The 25590-nt window shown below is 44.5% G+C and overlaps 1 protein-coding gene across 7 annotated transcripts in view; it reads left to right on the top strand.

The window, feature by feature from the left end:
- LOC132831370 (suppressor of cytokine signaling 1-like) overlaps positions 1–25590 on the top strand; it is a 71761-nt gene that overhangs the window by 35897 nt on the left and 10274 nt on the right. Inside the window, exon 1 of one of the 7 annotated variants that reach the window (XM_060849470.1) lies at positions 14207–14584. The exons of 1 other annotated variant lie outside the window; for it this stretch is intronic. The gene's annotated coding sequence lies outside the window, so the exon portion shown is untranslated. Of the gene's footprint in view, positions 1–14206; positions 14585–14624; positions 14776–16781; positions 16850–17106; positions 17133–24668; positions 24708–24819; positions 24859–25590 lie in introns of those variants that run through there. 5 more of the 7 variants (XM_060849473.1, XM_060849476.1, XM_060849477.1 and 2 more) reach the window with 5 other exon arrangements.

Raw genomic sequence — 25590 nt, 5'->3', positions numbered from 1 at the left:
TTGCCACCAGGCACACTGAAAGAGCTTAGAGAATGACAGTTGTATCTTCCATGACCAACAAGTCCTGGCATGGGTCATGAACCTGGAACATGTAGCCCAGAGGTAGAGATGCACCCCACTACACCATAAGATCATGAGGACAGCTGAGAAGATCAGTGGGGTCTCTCTCCCCTCCATTACAGACATTTACAGCGCACACTGCATCCGAAAGGCTAGCAGCATTGTGGAAGACCCCACACACCCCTCATTCAAACTCTTCTCCCTCCTGCCATCTGGCAGAAGATAACGGAGCATTTGGTCTCTCACGGCCAGACTGTGCAACAGTTTCTTTCCCCAAGCCATCAGGTTCCTTAACACAGTATGTTCAGACTCTTGTCTATCTGAAATTCTTTGCATGATTTTAAATTGCTGCTAGAACAATGTCTGTTAATTATTCTTTTATTACACTGTAATTTGTGTGTTCTGTGTTTATGCATTTAATGCTGCCCGTGCTATGATTGCGCAGTTTGTGCCGTCCATGTAGCACCCTTGGTCCTGAAGGAATGAGTCATAGAGATGTACAGCATGGAAACAGACCCTTCGGTCCAACTCGTCCATGCCGACCAGATATCCCAACCCAATCTAGTTCCACCTACCAGCATATCCCTCCAAACCCTTCCTATTCATATACCCATCCAAATGCCTCTTAAATGTTGCAATTGTATCAGCCTCCACCACTTCCTCTGGCAGCTCATTCCAAGCACATGCCACCCTTTGTGTGAAAACGTTGCCCCTTAGGTCTTTTTTACATCTTTCCCCTCTCACCCTAAACCTATGTCCTTTAGTTCTGGAATCCCCCACCCCATGGAAAAGACCTTGTCTATTTACTCTATCCATTCCCCTCATGATTTTGTAAACCTCTATGAAGTCACCCCCCCAGCCTCCAACGCTCCAGGGAAAACAGCCCCAGCCTGTTCAGACTCTCCCTATAGCTCAAATCCTCCAACCCTGGCAACATCCTTATAAATCCTTTCGGAACCCTTTCAAGTTTCACAACATTTTTCCGAAAGAAAGGAGACCAGAATTACGTGCAATATTCCAACAGTGGCCTAACCAATGTCCTGTACAGCCACAACATGACCTCCCAACTCCTGTACTCAACACTCTAACCAATAAAGGAAAGCATACCAAACGCCTTCTTCATTATCTATCTACCTGTGACTCCACTTTCACGGAGCTATGAACCTGCACTCCAAGGTCTCTTTGTTCAGCAACACTCCCCAGGACCTTACCATTAAATGTATAAGTCCTGCTAAGGTTTGCTTTCCCAAAATGCAGCACCCCGCATTTAGCTGAATTAAACTCCATCTCCCACTTCTCAGTCATTGGTCCATCTGGTCCAGATCCCATTAGAGTCTGAGATAACCTTCTCCTGTAACTTTTCTTCTCACAAAAGGTGAATAGTCCCAACTTCTTCAATCTGCCCATAAGTTTCTCATCCTTGGAACTATTCCTGTAAATCACTTCTGCACTCTGTCCAATGCCTTCACATCTTTTCAATAATACCACGTACATAACTGTAGATAAGGCTGCAAGTGAGACCGAACAAGTGTCTTGTACACATTCAACATCAGCTTCTTGTACTTTTATGCCTCTATTAGTAATGCTGAGGTTACTGCATACTTTAACTGTCTCAGCTTATCTTGCAGTCTTCAATGATCTATTTACAAATACACACAGGCTGCTTTGCTCCTGCACCCCTTTTAAAATTATACCATAAGACATAGGAGTAGAAGTAAGGCCATTCGGCCCATCGAGTCCACTCCGCCATTCAATCATGGCTGATGGGCATTTCAACTCCACTTACCCGCATTCTCCCCGTAGCCCTTAATTCCTTGTGACATCAAGAATTTATCAATCTCTGCCTTGAAGACATTTAGCGTCCCGGCCTCCACTGCACTCTGCGGCAATGAATTCCACAGGCCCACCATTCTCTAGCTGAAGAAATGTCTCCGCATTTCTGTTCTTAATTGACCCCCTCTAATTCTAAGGCTGTGCCCACGGGTCCTAGTCTCCTAGCCTAATGGAAACAATTTCATAGCGTCCACTCTTTCCAAGCCATATATTATCTTGTAAGTTTCCATTATCTCTCCCCTTAATCTTCTAAACTCCAATGAATACAATCCTAGGATCCTTAGCCGTTCCTCATGTTTTAGACCTACCATTCCAGGGATCATCCATGTGAATCTCCGCTGGACACGTTCCAGTGCCAGTATGTCCTTCCTGAGGTGTGGGGACCAAAACTGGACACAGTACTCCAAATGGGGCCTAACCAGAGCTTTATAAAGTCTTAGTAGCACAACGGTGCTACCGTTCCAACCCTCTTGAGATAAATGACAACATTGCATTTGCTTTCTTAATCACGGACTCAACTTGCATGTTACCTTTAGAGAATCCTTGACTAGCATTCCCTTTGTACTTTGGCTTTATGAATTTTCTCACCGTTTAGAAAGTAGTCCATGCTTGTATTCTTTATTCCAAAGTGCAAGACCTCGCATTTGCTCACATTGAATTCCACCAGCCATTTCCTGGACTACACTCCCAAACTGTCTAGGTCCTTCTGCAGCCTCCCCACTTCCTCAGTACTACCTGACGTCCACCTAACTTCGTATCATCGGCAAACTTCGCTAGAATGCCCCCAGTCCCCTCATTCAGATCATTAATATATAAGGTGAACAGCTGCGGCCCCAACACTGAACCCTGCGGGACACCACCGCTTGTCACCAGCTGCCATTCTGAAAAAGAATCTTTTATCCCAACTCTCTGCCTTCTGCCAGACAGCCACACCATGGGCCCTCACCTTACTCAGCAGCCTCCCGTGTGGCACCCCCATTTTATATCGTCTTTCAATATTCCTCCTTTCAAATGTATCACCTCACACTCATCTGCATTGAGCTCCATCTGCCACTTATCTCTCCCAATAGGTCTGTCCTTTTGGAGTTCTACAGTGGGCGGCATGGTGGCACAGTGGTTAGCACTGCTATCTCACAGCCCCTGAGGCCCGGGTTCAATTCCCGACTCAGGCGACTGACTGTGTGGAGTTTGCACATTCTCCCCGTGTCTGCGTGGGTTTCCTCTCACAATCCAAAGATGCGCAGGTCAGGTGAATTGGCCATGCTAAATTGCCCGTAGTGTTAGGTAAGGGGTAAACGTAGGGGTATGGGTGGGTTGTGCTTCGGCGGGTCGGTGTGGACTTGTTGGGCCGAAGGGCCTGTTTCCACACTGTAAGTAATCTAATCTAATCTATTCTCATCATGGTTTACAATTTTTCAAAGGGGGCTTGCCTCTTTCTGAACTAGAGGCATGGGTTCACATCTCACTTGCTCCGGAGTTGCATAACAACATCCCTGAACAGATTTATTAGAATATATCTAACATTCTTCCAAGTTTTGTGTGATCTGCAGCCTTCAAAACTGTTTCCTACACACCATGAACCTAGATCACTAATATCTATCAGGAAAAGCAAGGGTCCCAACACATTCCCCTAGGAAACTCCACTACAAACCCTCCTCAAGGTGATAAAAATCCATTGCGATCTTTAGCGATCTCCTCTAGCACTATATCCTTTCTTTCTTGCACGGTGAATTCCCGAATCTAACCTTATCCGTGCCTCCACCCTATCCTCTGGCACCAACACCATTGACAAAGCTTTCAAGCTGCTTCAGTGCTGAACTTCGACACCCCCCCCCCCCCCCCCCCCCCCCCCCCCAAAATCTCTCCCTGCCGTTCAAACAAAAATAAACCTCCTGGTAAGCTACATGCCTGAACTAACAGTTGGCTATCCCTCCGAACTTGTTCAGAAAGGCAATGCCTCCCTTCTCGTCGGCTGACAGACCACAATTTTCTGTCTTTAGCTTCTCATTTCATCCAGAAGTATTCCAACTGCTGTCTCATTTTTTACTGTATCAGTTGTATATGGTAGACATGACAAATAAAATCTAATCTACTCTAAAGATCATTTGCCCTTTTGCGTCACAGTAGTTAGACATGTGCTCACTGCTCTGGTGTGGCCTAATTGGAATACACCAAAGTCTTTGCATCCCCTCCATAGACTTGTATAAATTGTGTAGAGCACATTTTAGCTTATTGCCTTAAGATCCTTTACCACATTCTGCTGATGTTGAATGTGGGCAGTGTGCTATTATTCTTGGTTCTCTGGTCTCCAAGTTTTGCCTTGTGCTATTTTCAATTTTATTCATTGTGTCATTCTGCATACTTTCAGTGATCTGTGTCCGATACTTAGGCCTTCGTTCTCATATCAAGTCATAAAGATGTACAGCACAGAAACAAACCCTTTGGTCCAACCCGTCCATGCCGACCAGATATCCCAACCCAATCTAGTCCCACCTGCCAGCACCCGGCCCATATCCCTCCAAACCCTTCCTATTCATATACCCATCCAAATGCCTCTTAAATGTTGCAATTGTACCAGCCTCCACCACTTCCTCTCCCTTTGATCAAATTCATTGCTAATTCCTGGAACAGCTCCCCAGTATTTGGGAGAAGGGTGAGTTTCAGAATTGTGGACAGGAATAGACATGTTCCACTACTCACCTGAGCTCCAGTGTTATTGCAAATGTGACCTGTGCAGTGCAATTGGCCAAGTTATTTTGGAAAATGTTGCTGTGAGCGTGGCATTTTTTGCTCGATTGTATCAAGCAGAAATGTCATGCTCTTTTGTGGTCAGCAACACCTCCTCCACTCCCCCCCCACCCCCCCCAAACTGATAAAAGTGCATGACAGAGCAAATCACATGCAGCCTGTTAAAGGGAATGGTCACTGGGACTGAAGTATGAAACTGAAGCAAATAAATAGACAGGATATGGGACTGTCAGAGTTCTGGTTAAAAGGCGAAAAGTTGGCAGTACAATTATGAATTTTGGATTTTCAAACTCAAAGTATATTGAGGATAAAAGCAATAGGGTGAAATATCTGGGGTCTAGATTAGAGTGGTGCTGGAAAAGCACAGCAGGTAAGGCAGCATCCAAGGAGCAGGAAAATCAACATTTCGGGCAAAAGCCCTTCATCAGGTATTCCTGATGAAGGGCTTTTGCCCGAAATGTCGATTTTCCTGCTCCTTGGATGCTGTCTGACCTGCTGTGCTTTTCCAGCACCACTCTAACCTAGATTCTGGTTTCCAGTATCTTCAGTCCTTGTTGTTACCAGAGTGAAATATCTGCCTCCTGTGGCATTTCCATGAACAATTGGAAGCAATAAATTCAAAGTTTACACCTCATTTTGAAAATGGGCACAACATTTCTGGTAGCTGAACGACGTCAAGATGTCAAATTATCCAAGTGGACAATTCTTGAGCCATGAAGGCTGGCAGAGCATAAGTGTGAATTGAAAGAGGCATTTATACACTGCCTTTCACAGCTCATAAAGTCATTCTAGTCTGAGGTACCTTTCAAGTTTGTGGTCACTGCTTTCATGTAGCAGGCAATTTGTGCACAGTATAATCCCACAGGCAACAATGAAATGTGCTTGATTGATGTTGCTTGAAGGATAAATATTATCTTGGACACTACAGTCAAGATTTCTTGCTCTTTTCAGAACAGCGTTGACCTTTGACCTTCACGTGTGGTAGGGCAAACAGAAGACTTTGAAAATCTACAGGCCCTCTGTATGAATTGGACCCAGACCTAGATATGCAGATTTTTGGGCTCTGCTAAAGTTTCTTGAGAGGGTTTTATTTGTTGGTGTTTTAGTGGTGCAGTGGCAATGCCCCTACCTATGAGCTAGGAGGCCCAAGTTCAAGTCCCATTTGCTCCAGAGGTGGGTAACAACATCTCTGAAGAGATCTAACCACATCCTCTAAGTTAGACCGGTTTGAGTAGGGGATGTAGGACTCACACAACAAAATTTTCTTGAACGTGGTGTGGGTTACACCAGACAGTTGGATACAATATGTATATAGTTTGGGGCCTTGTAATATTGCTTTCATTATTTACAAATTTACATTCAAAAGAGAGGAAAAATATGTTTAGTTTTCACCTTTTTTAACCTTTTGTTAACTCTATTAAAGTTTGTCTTCTAAAAGGTTAAAGCATTTTTTAGAGCAGTCAGCTAAACTGAAGTTTCAATAAATCATGTGACTTTATCTCTGGGGAGATAATTGCTCAGATGTTTGTAGACTGAGCCAAAGAGTTCAGGTTCAAGTCCCACCTGTTCCAGAGGTGTGTAATAACATCTTTGAGCAGGTCGATTTAAAAGTATCTCCACACCAAATCTTATTGCAGGTTCTCTCAGAGAGAATCCCATGACAATAGAGTTGTAGTCTCTGTTGGTGTAGCCTCCCATTGGTCAGAGCTGGAGAGATGTCAGTTGTTTAGACAAGAACTCCAAAAGCAGAAGGTGTTGGAAGATATCCTGCAAGGCTGTTGTAAGGCTTCAGTTTAATGAGCCCATGTTATATTGTAATAATGAGGTGTGACAGCGACTTGTTTAAAAGTTTCAGGGAGAAATGTCAATGAAAGAAAATAGCATTAGGTGAATGCAGAGACATTTGCCAAGAGAGAAACCAGTTACAGCTGAACAGAAAGCTTTGGCATGGTGATAGAGGTGACTCCTCATGGGGGATTGACTGTCTGTAAGGTTGTTGTTAGGGTAAAAAGGTTGACTTTTTTTCTGACTTTTTAATGATTTTGTTTCAATGATCTTTTTCTTGCATGAAGTAAACTTTGTTAAAAGTACATTGGCAGCCTCCTGTGCATTTGTTCAATGACTGACCTCCCCTATAAACAAAAAAAAAGCTTATGGTCTATCAGGCCTAGGTTCACTCTGGGGTCTGACTTGTCCAATATTGCCATCAGCTGGGATCATGCAATATGCAGGAACTTCCAACCAATGAATGTGGAAGCCAGCTTGATTTTAACATTTACCCGAGAGTGCGGCCATCCCAGTTGCCTCTGTGCAGTTGGTGGGGCTTCATAATGTGGTGAATGTGTTTTTTTATTTCAAAGGTCTACTTTATATATGAAGATTTCTTTATGAGTACATAGTCACAAACGCAGTTCTATTCTATACAATAGCATTTCAAGGAAACAAACAAACATTGGAGTTTGATGCTATCCAAATAAACCAAATAAGTCTCTTACACATACCAGATTATATTATGTGCATTTGAGGCACTAGGAGGGTCCGATATCTGAATGGACATATATTTAACTTCAGCAGGAAGACCTCATATGGTGGCCTTTTCCCACTGTGCCTTGGTGGCAGCTGCCCCAAGCTTTAGAGCATCCCTCAGCATGTAGTCCTGGACCTTGGAATGTGTCAGTCTGTAACACTCAGTCTGGGTCAGCGCCTTGTTCTGGAGAAAGTGAGGACTGTGGGTGCTGGAGATCAGAGTCGAAATGTCTGGCGCTTCAGGTCAGGCAGCATCCATGGAGCAGGAGGATCGATGTTTTGGGCATAGGCCCTTCATCAGGAATGTTCTGGAAATCCCAACAAGTTTCAGGCAGACCAGAGAGCCTCGTTCACTGAGTTGATGGTCCCCAGGCGCAGTCGATGTTTGTCTCTGCGTGTGTTCCGGGGAACACACAGAGCACAAAGTCCTGCATCATGGAGCTGCACAGGACAAAAATCACTACATTTTTTCTCCAAACGTCCTTTGCAAAGGCACATTCCAACAGGAGATGTGTGACAGTCTCTACTCCCCCCACCCGGGCACTTTGAGGGCAGTGTGCGCTGGTGCAGACCGACTGGGCGTATATGAAGGACCTCCATATTCTGACCATCAGTCAAGTAATGTCTTGGTGCTTGTTAGAAAGTTCTGCTAATGAGGCATTCTGAAATGTGTTTCTACAACAATGTTAAGCAGGGAATGCCAGGACCTTAACCCAGTGATGAGAAAGAAATCACAGTGTCTGTCCAAGTTGAATCATGTAAGGTTGAGTGGAATAGGGGTTGATGGGAAGGCTGAGAGCAGTAACAAATTAAAAATACTGTGCATGAACGCACGAAGCATTAGAAATAAGATGGATGAGCTTGAGGCTCTTTTGGAAATTGGCAGATACGATATTGTGGGGATAACTGAGATGTGGCTTCAAGTGGACAGGGCCTGGGAAATGAATATTCAAGGCTACACGTGCTATCGTAAGGACAGACTGACGGGCAGAGGAAGTGGAGTGGCCTTGTTGGTAAGGGAGGATATTCAGTCCCTTGCGCGGGGGGACCTAGAGTCAGGGGATGTAGAGTCAGTGTGGATAGAGCTGCGAAATACTAAGGGTAAAAAGACCCTCTTGGGAGTCATCTACAGGCCCCCTAACAGTAGTCTGGATGTTGGATGTAAGTTGAATCAGGAGCTGAAATTGGCCTGTGGTAAAGATGTTACTACAGTTGTTATGGGGGATTTTAACATGCAGGTAGACTGGGAGAATCAAGATGGTATTGGACCTCAAGAAAGAGACTTTGTGGAGTGCCTCAGAGACGGATTCTTAGAGCAGCTGATGCTGGAGCCGACCAGGGAGAAGGCAATTCTGGATCTAGTATTGTGGAATGAACCAGAATTGGTCAGAGACCTCGAAGTGAAGGAGCCATTGGGAAGTAGTGACCATAATACAATAAGTTTCAACCTGCAATTTGAGAGGGAGTGGGTACAGTCAGAAGTGACAGTACTTCTGTTGAATAAAGGGAACTATGGAGCTATGAGGGAGGAGCTGGCCAAAGTTCAATGGTGCAATACCTTAGCAGGGATGACCGTGGTGGAACAATGGCGGGTATTTCTGTGTATAATGCAGAAGTTGCAGGATCAGTTCATTCCTAAAAGAAAGAAAGATCCCAGGAGGAAGCATGGGTGGCCATGGCTGACGAGGGAAGTTAAGAAACATATAAAGTTAAAAGAGAAAAAGTATAACATAGCAAAGATAAGTGGGAAAACAGAAGACTGGGAAGCTTTTAAAGAACAACAGAGGATTACTAAGAAGGAAATACGTAGAGGAAAAATGAGGTACGAAGGTAAACTGGCCAATAATATAAAGGAGGATAGTAAAAGCTTTTTCAAGTATGTGCAAGGCAAAAAAATGGTTAGGACTAAAATTGGGCCCTTGAAGACAGAAACAGGGGGATATATTACAGGGAACAAAGAAATGGCAGAAGAATTAAATGGGTACTTCAGATCTGTGTTCACTGGGGAAGACACAAGCAATCTCCCTGAGGTAACAGTGACTGAAGGACCTGAACTTAAGGGAATCTGTATTTGCCAGGATTTGGTGTTGGAGAGACTGTTAGGTCTAAAGGATGATAAGTTCCCGGGGCCTGATGGTCTACATCCCAGGGTACTGAAGGAGGTGGCTCGAGAAATCGTGGATGCGTTGGTGATGATTTTCCAGAATTCGATAGATTCGGGATCGGTACCTGAGGATTGGAGAGTGGCTAATGTTATACCACTTTTTAAGAAAGGTGGGAGAGAGAAAGCAGAAAATTATAGACCAGTTAGTCTGACCTCAGTGGTGGGAAAGATGCTGGAGTCTATTATAAAGGATGAGATTACGGCACAACTGGATAGTAGTAACAGGATAGGACAGAGTCAGTATGGATTTATGAAGGGGAAATCGTGCTTGACTAATCTTCTGGAGTTTTTTGAGGATGTAACTCTGAAGATGGACAAGGGAGATCAGTAGATGTAGTGTACCTGGACTTTTAGAAAGCTTTTGATAAAGTTCCACATAGGAGGTTAGTGAGTAAACTTAGGGCGCATGGTATTGGGGGCAAAGTACTAGATTGGATTGAAAATTGGTTGGCTGATAGGAAACAAATGGTAGTGATAAACGGCTCCATTTCGGAATAGCAGGCAGTGACCAGTGGGTACCGCAGGGATCCGTGCTGGGACCGCAGCTTTTTACAATATATGTTAATGATATAGAAGGTGGTATCAGCAATAACATTAGCAAATTTGCTGATGATACAAAGCTGGGTGGCAGGGTGAAATGTGATGAGGATGTTAGGAGATTACAGGGTGACCTGGACAAGTTAGGTGAGTGGGCAGATGCATCGCAAATGCAGTTTAATGTGGATAAATGTATGGTTATCTACTTTGGTGGCAAGAACAGGAAGGCAGATTACTACCTCAATGGAATTAATTTAGGTAAAGGGGCAGTACAGAGAGATCTGGGTGTTCTTGTACACCAATCAATGAAGGTAAGCAGGCAGGTACGAGCTGAAAATGTGTTGCTGGTTAAAGCACAGCAGGTTAGGCAGCATCCAAGGAACAGGAAATTCAACGTTTCGGGCCAGAGCCCTTCATCAGGAACAGCATGCAGGTACAGCATGTAGTGAAGGCTAATAGCATGCTGGCCTTCATAACAAGAGGGATTGAGTATAGAAGCAAAGAGGTGCTTCTGCAGCTGTACAGGGCCCTGGTGAGACCACACCTGGAGTACTGTGTGCAGTTCTGGTCGCCAAATTTGAGGAAAGACATTCTGGCTATTGAGGGAGTGCAGCGTAGGATCACGAGGTTAATTCCTGGAATGGAGGGATTACCTTACACTGAAAGACTGAAGTGACTGGGCTTGTATACCCTTGAGTTTAGAAGACTGAGAGGGGATCTGATTGAGACGTATAAGATTATGAAAGGATTGGACACTCTGGCAGCAGGAAACATGTTTCCACTGATGGGTGAGTGTCGAACCAGAGGACACAGCTTAAAAATACGGGATAGACCATTTAGGACAGAGATGAGGAGAAACTTCTTCACCCAGAGAGTGGTGACTGTGTGGAATGCTCTGCCCCAGAGGACAGTGGAGGCCCAGTCTCTGGATTCATTTAAGAAAGAGTTGGATAGAGCTCTCAAAGATAGTGGAATCAAGGGTTATGGAGATAAGGCAGGGAATGGATCCTGAGTAGGAATGATCAGCCATGATCATATTGAATGACGGTGCAGGCTCGAAGGGCTGAATGGCCTACTCCTGCACCTATTGTCTATTGTCTATTGGAGGTGATCGTATTGCCATGTTTCTGCTGTCTCTGTCTGTTGTTTTGTTAGATTTATGTGTTCAGGAGATGCAGCTGCAAATGCTTTGATGTAAGGCTGGAATTCTTGAGATGGAGAGAAAAATATCTGGATAGGTAGCTTGATGCAAGCAGAACTGAAATATGGTGTAGGTAAGTGCAGACAAAGGTGAAATGGTGCTATGTGGAATGATAGCTGTTGGGACTGCCAAAATACATGGAAGGACCACAGTTCAGACTAGCTCAAGATTCGTTTTACATTTCGGTGTTTTTCATATACGTATTGGCAAAAAAGTTGGTAAAGTTTCTTCAATTGCTGCTGCTCAGAACCTTGCAACTTCTGACCTAATAGTAATGTGGGTGCACCTTTCACAGACGGCAGCTATTTAAGAAAGTCACACTTTTCCAACAGAACTTTGAAACAGGTGCCTTCTTTATTCACACCCTGAGAATTAATTCAGTGCTAAAGTGCAATATGTGTTGAGCCATTGTGAAACACTGTAACTGCTGTCCCTTAGGGGAAAAACAATCTGTAACACTGTAATTTTCTTTCCCCTATCATTTTCAGCCTATAGTCCACTGCACAGCTTGTAGCTACAATGTATCTAAAAGACACTGAGTGCACAATTCTCTGTCCTCTTTAGCCTTAAGGCTATAACCACTGCTAGTTTTATCCCAAGATTGTTTGATTCTCTCCTTCCTCCCTACTTTGACAGAGCTGATGACCTGCTTATTCAGAATAAGTGAACAGTTCTTGCTGGGTGAGCCATTCATGGGAACAGCTGGCGCTGGGATGGGTTGCTTTGTCTGGAGGTTGCTGAGGTTCCCTATTGCCGTTCCGGTGGTGAATTTTTCTTTTCCCTTGCCGAAGTTGCTGGTAAATTCCTTGCCTTCCTGGAACTTCAGGTTAGCCTACATTACAGTGTGTCTGTAATCTTTAGGAATTGTCAATCGCTAGACAGTGGGAGTGCTTGATTGAGGGCTTAATGATTTGTGATGTTAGTTTTTGGCCTTTTTTTTTTAGCAAGAGGCATCAGTAGTTTCATTGGAGTCTTTATCCAGTTTGTGATAGTGTGTGTTGAAGTAAAGGTGGATTCACAAGTTGAATTCTAACACGTTTCAATCTAGTCTCCCCCCTCCCTGTGCAGCCTTTTGGAAAGGAGTTGATGATGAAGAAGGTGCACACAGAAAGCTAGTTCTTCCAAATAAACCTTTGGACTATAACCTGCTGTTGTGCGATTTTTAACGTTGTCCACTCCAGTCCAAGTTGAGAGTGTGTTGCTGGAAAAGCACAGCATCCGAGGAGCAGGAGAATCGATGTTCTGGGCATCAACCCTGATGACCCGAAACATCGATTCCCTTGCTCCTCGAATGCTGCCTAGCCTGCTGTACTTTTCCAGCAACACACTCTCGACCCTGTGGACGGCACGGTGGTTAGCACTGCTGCCTCACAGCGCCAGAGACCTGGGTTCAATTCCCAACTCGGGCGACTGACTGTGTGGAGTTTGCACGTTCTCCCCGTGTCTGCGTGGGTTTCCTCCGGGTGCTCCGGTTTCCTCCCACAGTCCAAAGGTGTGCAGGTCAGGTGAATTGGCCATGCTAAATTGCCCGTGGTGTTAGGTAAAGGTTAAATGTAGGGGTATAGGTGGGTTGCGCTTCGGCGGGTCGGTGTGGACTTGTTGGGCCGAAGGGCCTGTTTCCACACTGTAAGTAATCTAATCTGGTCACCAGCATCTGCAGTCCTCACTTTCTCCCACCCCAGTCCAACATCGGCAGCTCCACGTTTTGGGAAGGAGGATGAGCTGAACTGAATCTGAGCTCCTTTTGCATGAGACCAACACACAGTCACATTCAGTCTTTGTTTGTTTGTCTATCAATGGAATATAGTGAGAATGTTTCCACAGTCAGATTGGTTCTGTCCACAATTGCTAATGATGTTTGAAGAATTGTCTGCAAGTTGGTGAAGCGAGATTGCTGAGAAGGGAGAGACCTTGCTGCCGTAGTGGGCTACACTCAATCCTCCTTTGGAGATAATTGGTTGAACAGTGATAGTGTCCACTGATGAGTTAAAAATAGTTTCTAATGTTTGCATTCAGAGTCATGAGGATGGTAGCATTACACAGATGCAGCAGGGGGCACTCTTGAGTTTGAAATTGTATTGAATTATAGTCATAGAGAGGAACAGCAGTGAAAGAGACCCTTCGGTCCAACTCGTCCGTGCTGACCAGATAACCTAACCTAATCAAGTCCCACATGACAATTGGCCCGTATCCCTCTAAACTTTTCCTATTCATGTATGCATCCCAATGCCTTTCAAATATTATAATTGTACCAGCCTCCACCACTTCCTCTAACAGCTCATGCCATACACGTACCACCTTCTGCATGAAAACGTTGCCCCTTAGGTCCCTTTTAAATCCTTCCCTTCTCACATTTAAACCTATACCCTCTAGTTTTGGACTCTTCTATCCTAGGGAATAGACTATGACTATTCACCCTATCCTGATGAAGGGCTTTTGCCCGAAACGTCGATTTTCCTGTTCCTCGGATGCTGCCTGAACTGCTGTGCTTTTCCAGCAGCACTGTACTCCAGAATCTGTTTTCCAGCATCTGCAGTCATTGTTTTTGCCTATTCACCCTATCCATGCCCCTCATAATTTTATAAGGTCACCTCTCAGCCTCCAACGCTCCAGGGAAAACAGCCCCAGTCTATTCAGCCTCTTCCAAACCCTCCAACCCTGGCAACATCCTTGTAAACCTTTCTAAACCCTTTCGAGTTTCACATCTTTCCGACAGGAGGGAGAGAACTAAATGCAGTATTTCAAAAGTATTCCAACTGCTTCACTCAAACCTGCTGTCATCTGCCCTATTAACCCATTCCTTCCTGCCCCATAGAGTTCACTTCCCTTCGAATGCATCCTATTTGACTTAACCACTCAGGCGGCATCAGTCCGTCCAGACAGAGTGCAGCAGTTGTAGATGACAATTCACCACCACTTTCAGTTTGGGAAAGGCGACAGTTGCTGGCCTTTAACAGCAAGAACCTCAGCTTGTAAAGAATCTGAAGCAAAACATGCAGCACAGCTTGTCCTTTTCAAAGTAATCTCTGTAGAAGTGAACCCTGGTGCTTGGCTTGTGAAAGAGACAAGGGAGTTCACCTCTAACTGTAAGGGTTTGATTAGGCAGCCTCCCCTGTATCTAACCTGATTGTTTGATGGCAATAAGCTCTATTTGCAAGAGGCTAACGGTTGGCGGGAGCAGTGTACTTACTAACTTTGTGCTGAACTGCGTTTTTTTTTCCACCAGTCATGGTGCTGAGCTGCTATTCCGGGAGTTATAAGAGGGTTGACTCATGCTGGTCAGTAGTACGCTTCCTTTAGTCGGGTAGCTGGCATGGTGCCAGGCTGCTGTGAGACTCTCGCTCAGTGGGTGGCACATGCTGGTGTGGGGAGAGCAGCGTGCAGACTTGGATCGCGCCTGCACTGCAAACAATGAGCTTTCTCGGACTTGGACTCAGCTGGTGCTGGAGGTGGAGTTGCTGCGACTTGCTTGTGTCTGTGCACCCGCACTTGCAGCCTGGTTAGACTCTGAGACAGTGAGTAATGCCTGATATTTAATTAACACCGCTGGTCGAGTAGAACAGAAAACGGAACGCCACCACAGTGTTTAAATTTAAACACTGTCTTGACTCATGTGGCAATCTCAGCCTGTGAGAAAGATTGTGCATCTGTGTGAGGTTTAACGCAATCAGACACCGGGAGATATGTGTGGCCAGGGACGATCCAGGTGTGTAGCAGATGAATGGCATGGAATAAAGGAGTATGGCGTGAAAATCTAGAGACACACTCAAGTCAGTGAAGTGTGCTCTTTTCTCACCTCACTTTTTCCTTAAGTCAGTAATTACTGCTGAAGTCATTTGTTGACTCTACATTTAAAAGAGGTTTTCACTCAGGGTCCTAGCCCCTGCATTGTCTCTCCTGGTTTTGTGAGGAATGCTACTGTGTTGCCTGCAGTGGAACTGCATGAATGTCACATTTGCCTTTGACGAATGGAAGTGTTTTGGTGGGGGCAGCACGGCGACTCGGTGGTTAGCACCGCTGCCTCACCGCGCCTGTTTGATCCCAGCCTCGGGCGACTGCTGTGTGGAGTTTGCACGTTCACTCCCTGTGTCTCGTGAGGTTCCTCCAGGTGCTCCAGCTGCCTCCCACAGTGTGCAGGTTAGGGCGGATTGGCCATTGCTGAAGTCTCCAGGGATGTGCAGGCTAGATGGGTTAGTCTTTGGAAATGGAGTGTTGCAGGAGACGGGGTGGGTCTGGATGGGATGCTGTTCGGAAGGTCAGTTTGGACTCGATGGGGCGAATGGCCTGCTTTCACACTGTAGGGCTTCTGTGATTAATTGCACCTAACACAATTTCATTTCGTTGGGTTCAATATCTGCAAGAAACTGTATAACTGCACAGTAGGATGAATATTCATGCAGAATAAGTTCTAGTACTGGATGTGGAACATAGTAAGCACTTTTTATGATTTTAAATCAATATTTTTCATGCAACACCTCTGTTAGCAGCTGGAAAATCTTGGGGGTGAGACAGAGGGGAAGAAAAATCCTGGCAAAATATCTGTTTTGCTAGCACTGTCAGTGGTTGGTTTTCTTTAAAGGAAGTGTTAAATAAGAAAGTGTTTGTGCAGCACCTTGTTATGATGAAACAATACTCAGTACGCTGCTGTTGCCTGCACATATGCTACTTTGCTTGTTGTGAGGGGATTAAGGGGTTAACAGGTTCAAGTTGGGTTGCAAGAGCAAGAATGCATCCAGGGTTTTCATTTACTATCCAGCTGCAAAGCAAGACATGCTTACAATGCCAAGTGGGTAAGCATGAAATCAGCAGGGATTCTGTCACAGTGATCATTCTGGCCTGCTCCGGTGCTCTGTACTTAAGAGTGGGAGAAATGAGTTGCCTGTGTCAGCAGACCCGGCAGCGTGTGTGACTAACTCAGAGTTCTTCCATTACAACTGCCCTTGAGCCCGCTTACTTCTGTAAAACGTTTCGGCGAATGTCTCATTATGCCAGAAGTGGTCAAAAGAAATGACATCGACTTCACAGCAAATCAAGCAAAACCAAAAGTTGGGGGGCGGTGGGGCAGCTGGGATTTTGCAATTTTTTTTGTGTTGGAAACTTTAAAGTGTGAGCTCAAAGGGTCAGAGTCCCTACAGTGTGGGAGCAGGTCATTCACTGACCCCCTGAAGAACATCCCCATCCAGACCCACCCTATAATCCTGCATTTCCCATGGTAATCCACCTAGCCCGCACATCTCTGGACGATTTGGCATGGCCGACCCACCTAATCTTCACATCTTTGGATTGTGGAGCACCCGGAGAAAGTGTAAATTCCACACAGACAGTAGCCCGAGGACAGGATTGAACTTGGATCTCTGGCGTTGTGAGGCAGCCGGGCTAACCGCTGAGCCACTGTATTGATGGGGAAGAGGTGCTTCCACAAGCACTGGCATTGCTACTTGGAGAAGTGGGAGCAATTCTGTTGGGATAGGCTCCATTGAACCAGGCTAGAGCTGGTAGTTTGGCTGATCCTATAACTAGGGCTATGGACAGGGCTTCAAGCATGTAGTGGGGACTGGGCATGCAGGGGGTGTTGAGTGGGTTCGGGTGAAGAGGGGTAAGGACAACATGATTGAGCAGCGATGTACGCTAAGAACAGGAATGGCTGAAGAGTTTAGCACTAGTTGTGCATCAGCAAATAAGGCCAATGCAGGAAGTAATTAAAAGTGAAATTAGAGGTTCTTTATCTGAACGCAGGAAGGATCTACAGTGTGGTTGATGAACTATAGGCGCAAATAGAGGTAAATGCTTTAGATGTAATCGCCATTACAGAGACGTGGTTGTATTGTGATTGAAGTTGGAAACAAATATTCCAGGGGTGTAAATGTTTCAGAAAGACAGACAGAGAATGGCAGAGGAAGATGGTTGGCTCTGGTAGCAAGAAGACTTCAGTGATAAACAGCGTGGCCTCAAAAGTTGAATCTGTACATGCAGAAACGAGGCAAGTCAAGAATCGGGGCTGATTCAGAGGGAAGTGTTAGCACAGTGATTCTGTCACGGGTAACCTCTGGAATCCCAGCAAATGTGAGTTCAAATCTCATCCTGGCTGTTTGTTCAGTTTGAATTCAGTAAAAATCTGGAATTTAGAAAAAAGAATTAGCCTGATGGTGCCCATGTTAGCTGTTATAAAAAGCCAGCTGGTTCCCTAATGTCCTTTAGGGAAGGAAATCTGCTGTGCTCACCTGGCCGACAGATCTACAGCAATGTGGTTAAACCTTAGCTGTCCTTTAGGCTATTAGGTGTTGGAAATAAATGTCGGGCTTGCCATCCTCATCCAGAGATCCATAGTGTTAGGTGTAGGGGAATGGGTCTGGGTGGGTCGCTTTTCGGAGGGTCGTGTGGACTTGTTGGGCCGAAGGGCCTGTTTTCACACTGTAGGGAATCTAATCCTATGACTAAATTAAAGCAAAATCAGAAAATGCTGGTGGGAGTAGATTGTTAACTCCCTGTTATGCAAAGGTATGAGACATTTGAATGCACTGTTTTCTCCCAATACTGAATGGTTTTGTTTTGTTGGAAAGGAAGACGTATATATTTCTGACCACTTGAGTGTGTAGCTGAAAATGTGTTGCTGGTTAAAGCACAGCAGGTTAGGCAGCATCTCAGGAATAGGGAATTCGACGTGGAATCCTGATTCCTGATGAAGGGCTTATGCTCGAAACGTCGAATTCCCTATTCCTGAGATGCTGCCTAACCTGCTGTGCTTTAACCAGCAACACATTTTCAGCTGTGATCTCCAGCATCTGCAGACCTCATTTTTCACCTGAGTGTGTACACCACTTGAAAACCAGCAGCAAGTCTCTGAGTTTCATAACCATGAAAATCTTAACGCAGCTTTTCACTCACTTACCCGCATTCTTTGAGACTTGAGCATAATCTAGTTAAAGGGAATATTGCAGTTTTACAAAAAAAAGTTCAAAATGCATGTCTTTGGAAAGTGTTTGGTGCTGGCCCCAGTGCCGTAGACAACATCATGTGGGAAAAGCAAGCTGGATACGTTCAATATCTGATGATGTACGCCAGAGTCCTTGCAGGAACCTTTCAATAGATGGACTTTCTGCGGGTCATGGAGTTAATGTTTTTCTTTATTCTTCCATGGAATGTGGGCATCCCTTGTGGTGTCAGAAAGCTTTGTCTATCCTTAACTGTTCCTGAGCTGAGTGACTGGCTTGATGATTTCAAGGGGCGGTTTGCCGTTCAGTCACATAAATGGGTTTGGAGTCAGGTGTTGGCCAGACCAGGTGAGGATTGCAGATTTTCTACCCTAAATAGCGTGAGTGAACCAGACGGATTTTGTGCAACGTTTCATGGTCACCAATACCGAGACTAACTTTATATTCCAAATTGACTGGTTTGAACACCTGACACCAGAGCAGTGTCTGGGCTTCTGAATCACAAACGCAATGACTATGCCACCACCACTCTTGCTAATAAATGGACTCGTAAAGGAACCTCATGATCTTACTGTGTCTGACTCTTGAGGGATAGATGCTAATTCCTTCTTAAGATGTTGTCCGGTCTGGAAGATTTGCAGTGCAGGCTCGAAGGGCTGAATGGCCTACTCCTGCACCTATTGTCTATTGTCTATTTGAGTTATAAAGAAAGGCTGGATGGGCTGGGACATTTTTCACTTGAGCGTGGGAGGCTGAGAGGCGGCTTTATAGAAGTTTATAAAATAATGAGGGGTTTGGGTCATTGTCTTTTCCCTAGGATGGGGGATTTCAAGACTAAGGAGAGGAGAGAGATTTTAAATTTTTTTTTAACAAGAGAGGGTGGTTCATGTGTGGAATGAACTTCCAGAGCAAGTGGTGGATGCAGGTGCAGTCACAACGTTTAAAAAACATTCAGGTAAGTCTATGAATAGGAAAGGGAGCAGGCAGATGGGACTAGTTTAGTTTGGGATTATGGTCGACATGGACTGATTGGACTGAAAGGTTTGTTTCTGTGCAATATCACTCTGTGCCTCAATAAGTGCTAAAACAGCAGGGGCAGCAAAGTTGTGTCTTTCTGCAGACCAGCACTCATTGAGCGACCAATGTGGGGGTGCCTTACCATCTGGTTCCTCACCAGATATGGTGCTGAGCTTTTGTAAATTGCCCGTAACGAGATTATTGTTTCCAAACATTCAGCTGGGGGACTGAGACATTCAGACAGTGTCTTGTTTCAGAATGATCCATTTGAGTCAGGAAGTACCTTTTAGGAGATGAGTAGTGACACCTGCAGTCTTTTTCCTTTTGAGATAGTCAGTCGGCTCAAAGATGACCACACCAAGAGTCAGGTGACCCATCGCAGCCACTACTGTCCATTTTTAAAAAGCAAAATTAGTTTCAAACGATTCCACATTCAATGCAGTTAATGCTGTGTACTTTATGAATATGCTTTTCCATCACTCAGCTAGAGTCATAGAGCACGGAAACAGGCCCTTCGGTCCAACTCTTCCATACCGACCAACTATCCTAACCTAATCTAGTCCCATTTGCCAGCGCTTGGCACTTTAAACCCTTCCTATTCATATACCCATCCAGATGCCTTTTAAATGCTGCAATTGTACCAGCTCCATCACTTCCTGTGGCAGCTCATTCTATACATGCACCACGCTCTGTGTGAAAGAGTTGCCCCTTAGGGCAACACTTAACAGTACAGCATTCAGTAATAAAGTATTGGAACTTACAATAATTGTAGTGGACAGTCTTCATGTAGAGTCAGACAATCAACTTGGTAAGAGCGGTCTAGTTAATGAGCTTGTGAAATATTTATTTTGTTGGCTTTCTGGAGCAATAATTATGAATGACCAGGGATGAATCTATCTTAGATCTAATATTGTGTAATGAGGCAGAATTAATTAACAGTTTCATAATAAATGTTCCTGTGGGGAGTAGTGATCACAATATCATTGGATACCATGTTTAGTTTGAAACTGATATAACACAAGGAGACATGCTGAACTGAAACAAAACCAATGATGTAGGCATTATGATAAATTGGGTAAAAAATGAGGTCTGCAGATGCTGGAGATCACAGTTGAAAATGCGTTGCTGGTTAAAGCACAGCAGGTCAGGCAGCATCCAAGGAATAGGAAATTCGACGTTTCGGGCATAAGAAGGGCTTATGCCCGAAACGTCGAATTTCCTATTCCTTGGATGCTGCCTGACCTGCTGTGCTTTAACCAGCAACGCATTTTCAATTATGATAAATTGGCTCAGGTAGATTCGTCACGGGATGTGGTGGTAAATGAACTATGGGTAACATGTAAAACAAAATCAGTTCAAGATATACAATGAAAATCCATTCCATCAAAAGAGAAACTCAGCAAGCAAGATCCATCCCTCAGAATGTAAAAGATATTAGATTAAGGGAAAAGTATTATAATGTAAAGAGCAGTAGCAAATTATAATAAGCAGTGTATTATAATCAGCAAAGAGGCATCAAAGGTTGGAGAAAAAGGGGCAAAAATAGAATGGGAGAGTAAACCAGCCAGGAATATAATTTTTAAAAATGAGTTCAAATAAGCATATACAAAGGAAGAGAGTAGCTATTTGTAAAGTTTGGTGCCTTAGGAGCAGAAATGGGAGAGATTATAAGGAGGGATAAGGAAATAGCAGACACGTTGCACAAATAACTTTTCTGCCTTAACATTAGAAGACTCTAGTTGCCCATAAGAAATTGAGACTATTTTAGGAAACAAAAAAGACCGAGATTAATTAATATCAGCTGAGGAAAAGTATTGGAAACGTTTAAGGGACTAAAACCCCTGAGACTGTGTGGTTTCTATCCAAATTCAAAAAGTGATAGATTTGTTTGCTATCTACGATTGTCTAAAATTCATTTGAATCTACATTTTTTTTTGTTTTTGTTACACTTTCAACAGTTGACACTATGTCCGAGTCAACATATTCCTCCACAGCTGATCAGCTTTGCATTATACAGCCTGCCCATGTCATGACTTCAGTGTCATCACTCAAGGACAGAACTTAGTGTTTTGAAATGCCCACCTTAACTAGTCTGAATGTTGACTAATTTACTGAATGTTTACCATCAGAAATTTACCTTTACCTCTACCAATGGCATCTACTGCATCCTTTGCACCCGGTGCAGTCTCCTCTACTTCGGAGATACAGGACGCCTTCTTGCAGATCGTTTCAGAGAACATCTCTGGGACACCTGCACCCACCAACCCCACTGCCCCGTGGCCCAACATTTCAACTCCCCCTCCCACTCAGTCAAGGACATGCAGGTCCTGGGCCTCTTCCACTACCAAACCTTTATCACCTGACACCTGGAGGGGGAATGCCTCATATTTTACTTTGGAATCTTGCAGCCACACAGAATGAATGTGGAATACAACAGCTTTCTTATTTCCCCATCCCCTACATTATCTCAGTCCCAAGCCTTGAACTCTGCACCACCCTCCGGACCAGTCCATCACTCCTCCCATTGACCTTCACCTTCTCCCTCACCTTCATCCACCTATCACTTTCCCAGCTACCTTCTCCCCCACCCTACTGTCATTTATCTCTCAGACCCCACCCACGAGCCTCATTCCTGATGAAGAACTTATGCTCGAAACATTGATTCTCCTACTCCTCAGATGCTGCATGACGTCTCTGTGCTTTTCCAGCACCGCACTCTCAACTCTAATCTCCAGCATCTGCAGTTTTCACTTTCTCCTGAATGTTTGCTAACCCCACTTACAGTTGGAATACTAAATTAAATTTTGACTCCTGTGTGCCATATTGTACAAGATCAGCTAGTCAATTTATTTGTGTCCAATAAGTCTCATGTTCGTTGGTCCTACCAACTCATCTGACTTTGAGGTAATAACCTGAAACTCATCTGAAAAACATATCTCTACGCCAGTGGAGTGTGGATACATCTCAGGTCTTTATGGAATCCCTGCAGTGTGGAAGCAGGCCATTTGGCCCATCGAGTTTTCACTGACCCTCTGAAGCATATCCCATCCAGACTCACCCCTGTACCCTATCCCTGTAACCCTCCATTTCATATGGCTAATCTACCTAGCCTGCACAAACTTGGACACTATGAACATCTTCCAATGAGCACTGCAGAGGTTAGAGTGTGTTATCAGTTCTGGGCACAACATTGAAATTCAACCTTGTAAGCTTGCTTTTGAATATCTGCATTTAGTTACACTGCCCTTTAAGGGGCTATCATTGGTTTATTTAGTTCATTATTTGTATTGGTTTCCAAAAGAGAGTGAGGAACAAACTGGCAGTTTGTAAATGTTGGGGTTTGCAAATATTTGCAAGTGCAGGATCTGTCATGATCTCAGCATGCTCTCAAGTATTTTATGACCATCAACGTGCTTCCCAGTTCTCAATTGTAATGGAAGAAAGTCAGCAGGCAATTTGCACATACGCTCTCTCAGGCAGTAAAAAAGATAAATGAGCAGATAATCTGTGTTCCATGTTGCTAGTTGAAGGGTAAATATTAGCCAGGAAACTGAGAATAATTCTGAAAACAGTGCCACAGGGCCTTTTATATCCAAAAGACACACTGATGGGAACTTGATATCGTATTTCAACCAAAAGATGGATTTCTCTCTGATACATTGGGAGCTGGAATAGCTGCTTATTTTGGGGTCTCTCTCCTCTGTGTCAATAGTGCTCACTTCTGTAGCCTCACTAGCAATCACCTCAGTAACAACTTATCATTAAATCAGTTTGACAATTGTGTACAAGTTTGCATTGAGCTCACTTGTGCTGTACAGAATTGTCCTGATTTGTCTAAATTGATTAGGAGAAAGTGAGGAATGCAGATGCTGGAGATCAGAGCTGAAAAGTGTGTTTCTGGAAAAGCGCAGCAGATTAGACAGCATCCAAGGAGAATCAACGTTTCGGGCATAAGCCCTTCTTCAGGAATGAGGAAGGTGTGCCAAGCAGGCTAAGATAAAAGGTAGGGAGGAGGGACTTGGGGGAGGGGCGTTGGGAACGCGATAGGTGGAAGGAGGTTAAGGTGAGGGTGATAGGCCGGAGAGGGGGTGGGGGCGGAGAGGTCAGGAAGAAGATTGCAGGTCAAGAAGACGATGCTGAGTCTGAGGGTTGGGACTGAGATAAGGTGGGGAGAGGGGAAATGAGAAAGCTGGAGAAATCTGCATTCATCCCTTGTGGTTGGAGGGTTCCTAGGTGGAAGATGAGGCGCTCTTCTTCCAGGCGTCGTGTTGCTTTGGTCTGGTGATGGAGGAGGCCAAGGACCTGCATGTCCTTGGTGGAGTGGGAGGGGGAGTTAAAGTGTTCAGCCACTGGGTGGTTGGGTTGGTTAGTGCGGCTGTCCCAGAAGTGTTCCCTGAAATGTTCCGCAAGTAGGCGGTCTGTCTCCCCAATGTAGAGGAGGCCACATCGGTTGCAGTAAATGATGTGTGTGGTGGTGCAGGTGAATTTGTGTTGAAATTGATTCCTAGTTTGTAGTCTTGCTTACCAAAGTCAGAAAGGAAATAGCTGGTGTTGGAACTAAACACACTGCATGAGGCTGGGTTGTACATAGGAGGTTTCATGACCTCCGAACACTGACTGCAATGTGTTTGCAGTCAATTGAGCACTTTTGAAATGCAATTAATAATTTAAGAAAGGCAACAACCAAATGTGCACAGCATGATCCCACAAACAGTAAACGTGATTAAGTGATTTAATACATGTCAGACCGGGCACCAGGAGATGTTCCCCCTGCACGTTTTCAGATAATGTACAAGACTTTTTTTTATTGGCTGATTTGAGCTTTGGTTTAATACAGGACTTCCCAAAAGGTAGACCGCAGACCCAGTGGGGGTTGTGATTGAGGTTATGGGGTTATGAGCTCCGAGGTAGCAACGGTTGCCATGGAGCTCTGAACGAGTTGTCCACAGCTGCGAGGTCCCTTTAAGACCTTGCTTTTATTTTGAAAACTGATTCCTGCTGCACCAAAGTCAGAAAAAAGTTAAGATTTTTGAAGACTGCTGTAGTTTTGCCCTCCTTTACTGTCAGTTCTTAACGACGGGGGTCACAGCAAGTTTCAAGCCTTGAACTGAGATCGCAGTGGAAGGAGAGGGGGGGAAAAATTGAGAAGGGTTAGTTTGATATCTCATGCAAAGGGCAACAGCTCCAAGTAACACAGCACCCCCTCAGTACTGCACTGGAGTGCCATCTCAAGTTTTACGCATGAATCTCTGGCATGAACCTTGTATCCCTGAAACTAACCATGGCTGAAACCTTTTAAGTAGCACGTTGAGATGCAACTCAAAATGTTGACTGCTTTTGTCATAAGGAAGCGATGAAGGTCCCGCTTATAAGAGCAATGTGAAACAAGGAAGCTGGTGACGCTTAGACTGAAGGCTGTATTTTTGGAATTGGTGGCAGCTTTCTCCCGCAGAGCAAATGTGGTCCCCTCTGATTTGCACTTGTACCTTTGACAGGACATGTTATCTATGCAGTGCTCTTGTCAGGGTGGAGCTAGACTTGCAGGACAAAGTAGGATGCTGTGCAGCAATAAAATGCGATAAGATTAATGGCACATTTTAAACCCCTTGATATCTCCCTCACACAGTTCATGCTGACAGTTTAAAAATACGTATTTAACAATAATGGGAATCGAGCTGTTTTAGGACTGGTGAGTCTTTTAGTGGTGTTCTCTATGCATCTGCTTGTGTTTTTTTTAAATATGGTTTGCTGGCTGATATTTCTCAAGCTGCAGTCTGGTTGAATGCTTGGTAACTTCCAGTTAGATATTCTCCAACTAGATCTCCAGGCATTGAATGGTGGTAGGTTATTTGACCATGGCATGTGTGGGGTGGGGCAGGAAGGGTGGCAATCTAAATGTGGCTTTTCTCTTTCTGTGGTGGTGCTGGTGTTGAACTGGGGTTGACAAAGTTTAAAAATCGCACAATACCAGGTTATTGTCCAACAGGTTTATTTGGAAGCACTAGCTTTCAAAGCGCTGCTTCTTCGTCAGGTAGCTGTGGAACAGGAACATAAGACACAGAATTTATAGCAAAATATCACAGTGTCATGCAACTGAAACATTATATTGAACAAAAATTACTGTTAAGTATTTCACCTGCAACCCCTTCAAAAAGATAAAAGTCTTAACAGCAATCTGGGTTTGTTCAATATGTCGTTTTGCTATAAATTCTGTATCGTATGGTCCTGTTCCACAGCTACCTGAAGGAGCAGCGCTCTGAAAGCTAGTGCTTTCAAATAAACCTGTTGGACTATAACCTGGTGTTGTGAGATTTTCAACTTTTTTTGCTTTTTGATCGTGCCCCCCTCCCTCTATGTAACTGACTGTGTGTGTCTGTCTGTCTGTCTGTCTGTCTGTCTGTCTGTCTATCTCTCTCTCTCTTTCTCTGTCTCTCTCTCTCTGTGTCTCTGTCTGTCTGTCTGTCTCTCTCTTTCTCTCTATCCTATTTTACCTCATCGTGCCTCTCCAGTGTGCTTTATGTCTCTCAAGCAACTTCAAACCATTCCAGATCTCGTACTGTGTGTAAAGTTGA

Source organism: Hemiscyllium ocellatum, chromosome 33 (genome assembly GCF_020745735.1).
Source record: "Hemiscyllium ocellatum isolate sHemOce1 chromosome 33, sHemOce1.pat.X.cur, whole genome shotgun sequence".
Lineage (NCBI taxonomy): Eukaryota > Metazoa > Chordata > Chondrichthyes > Orectolobiformes > Hemiscylliidae > Hemiscyllium > Hemiscyllium ocellatum.
This window is presented reverse-complemented; position numbering and strand designations above follow the sequence as displayed.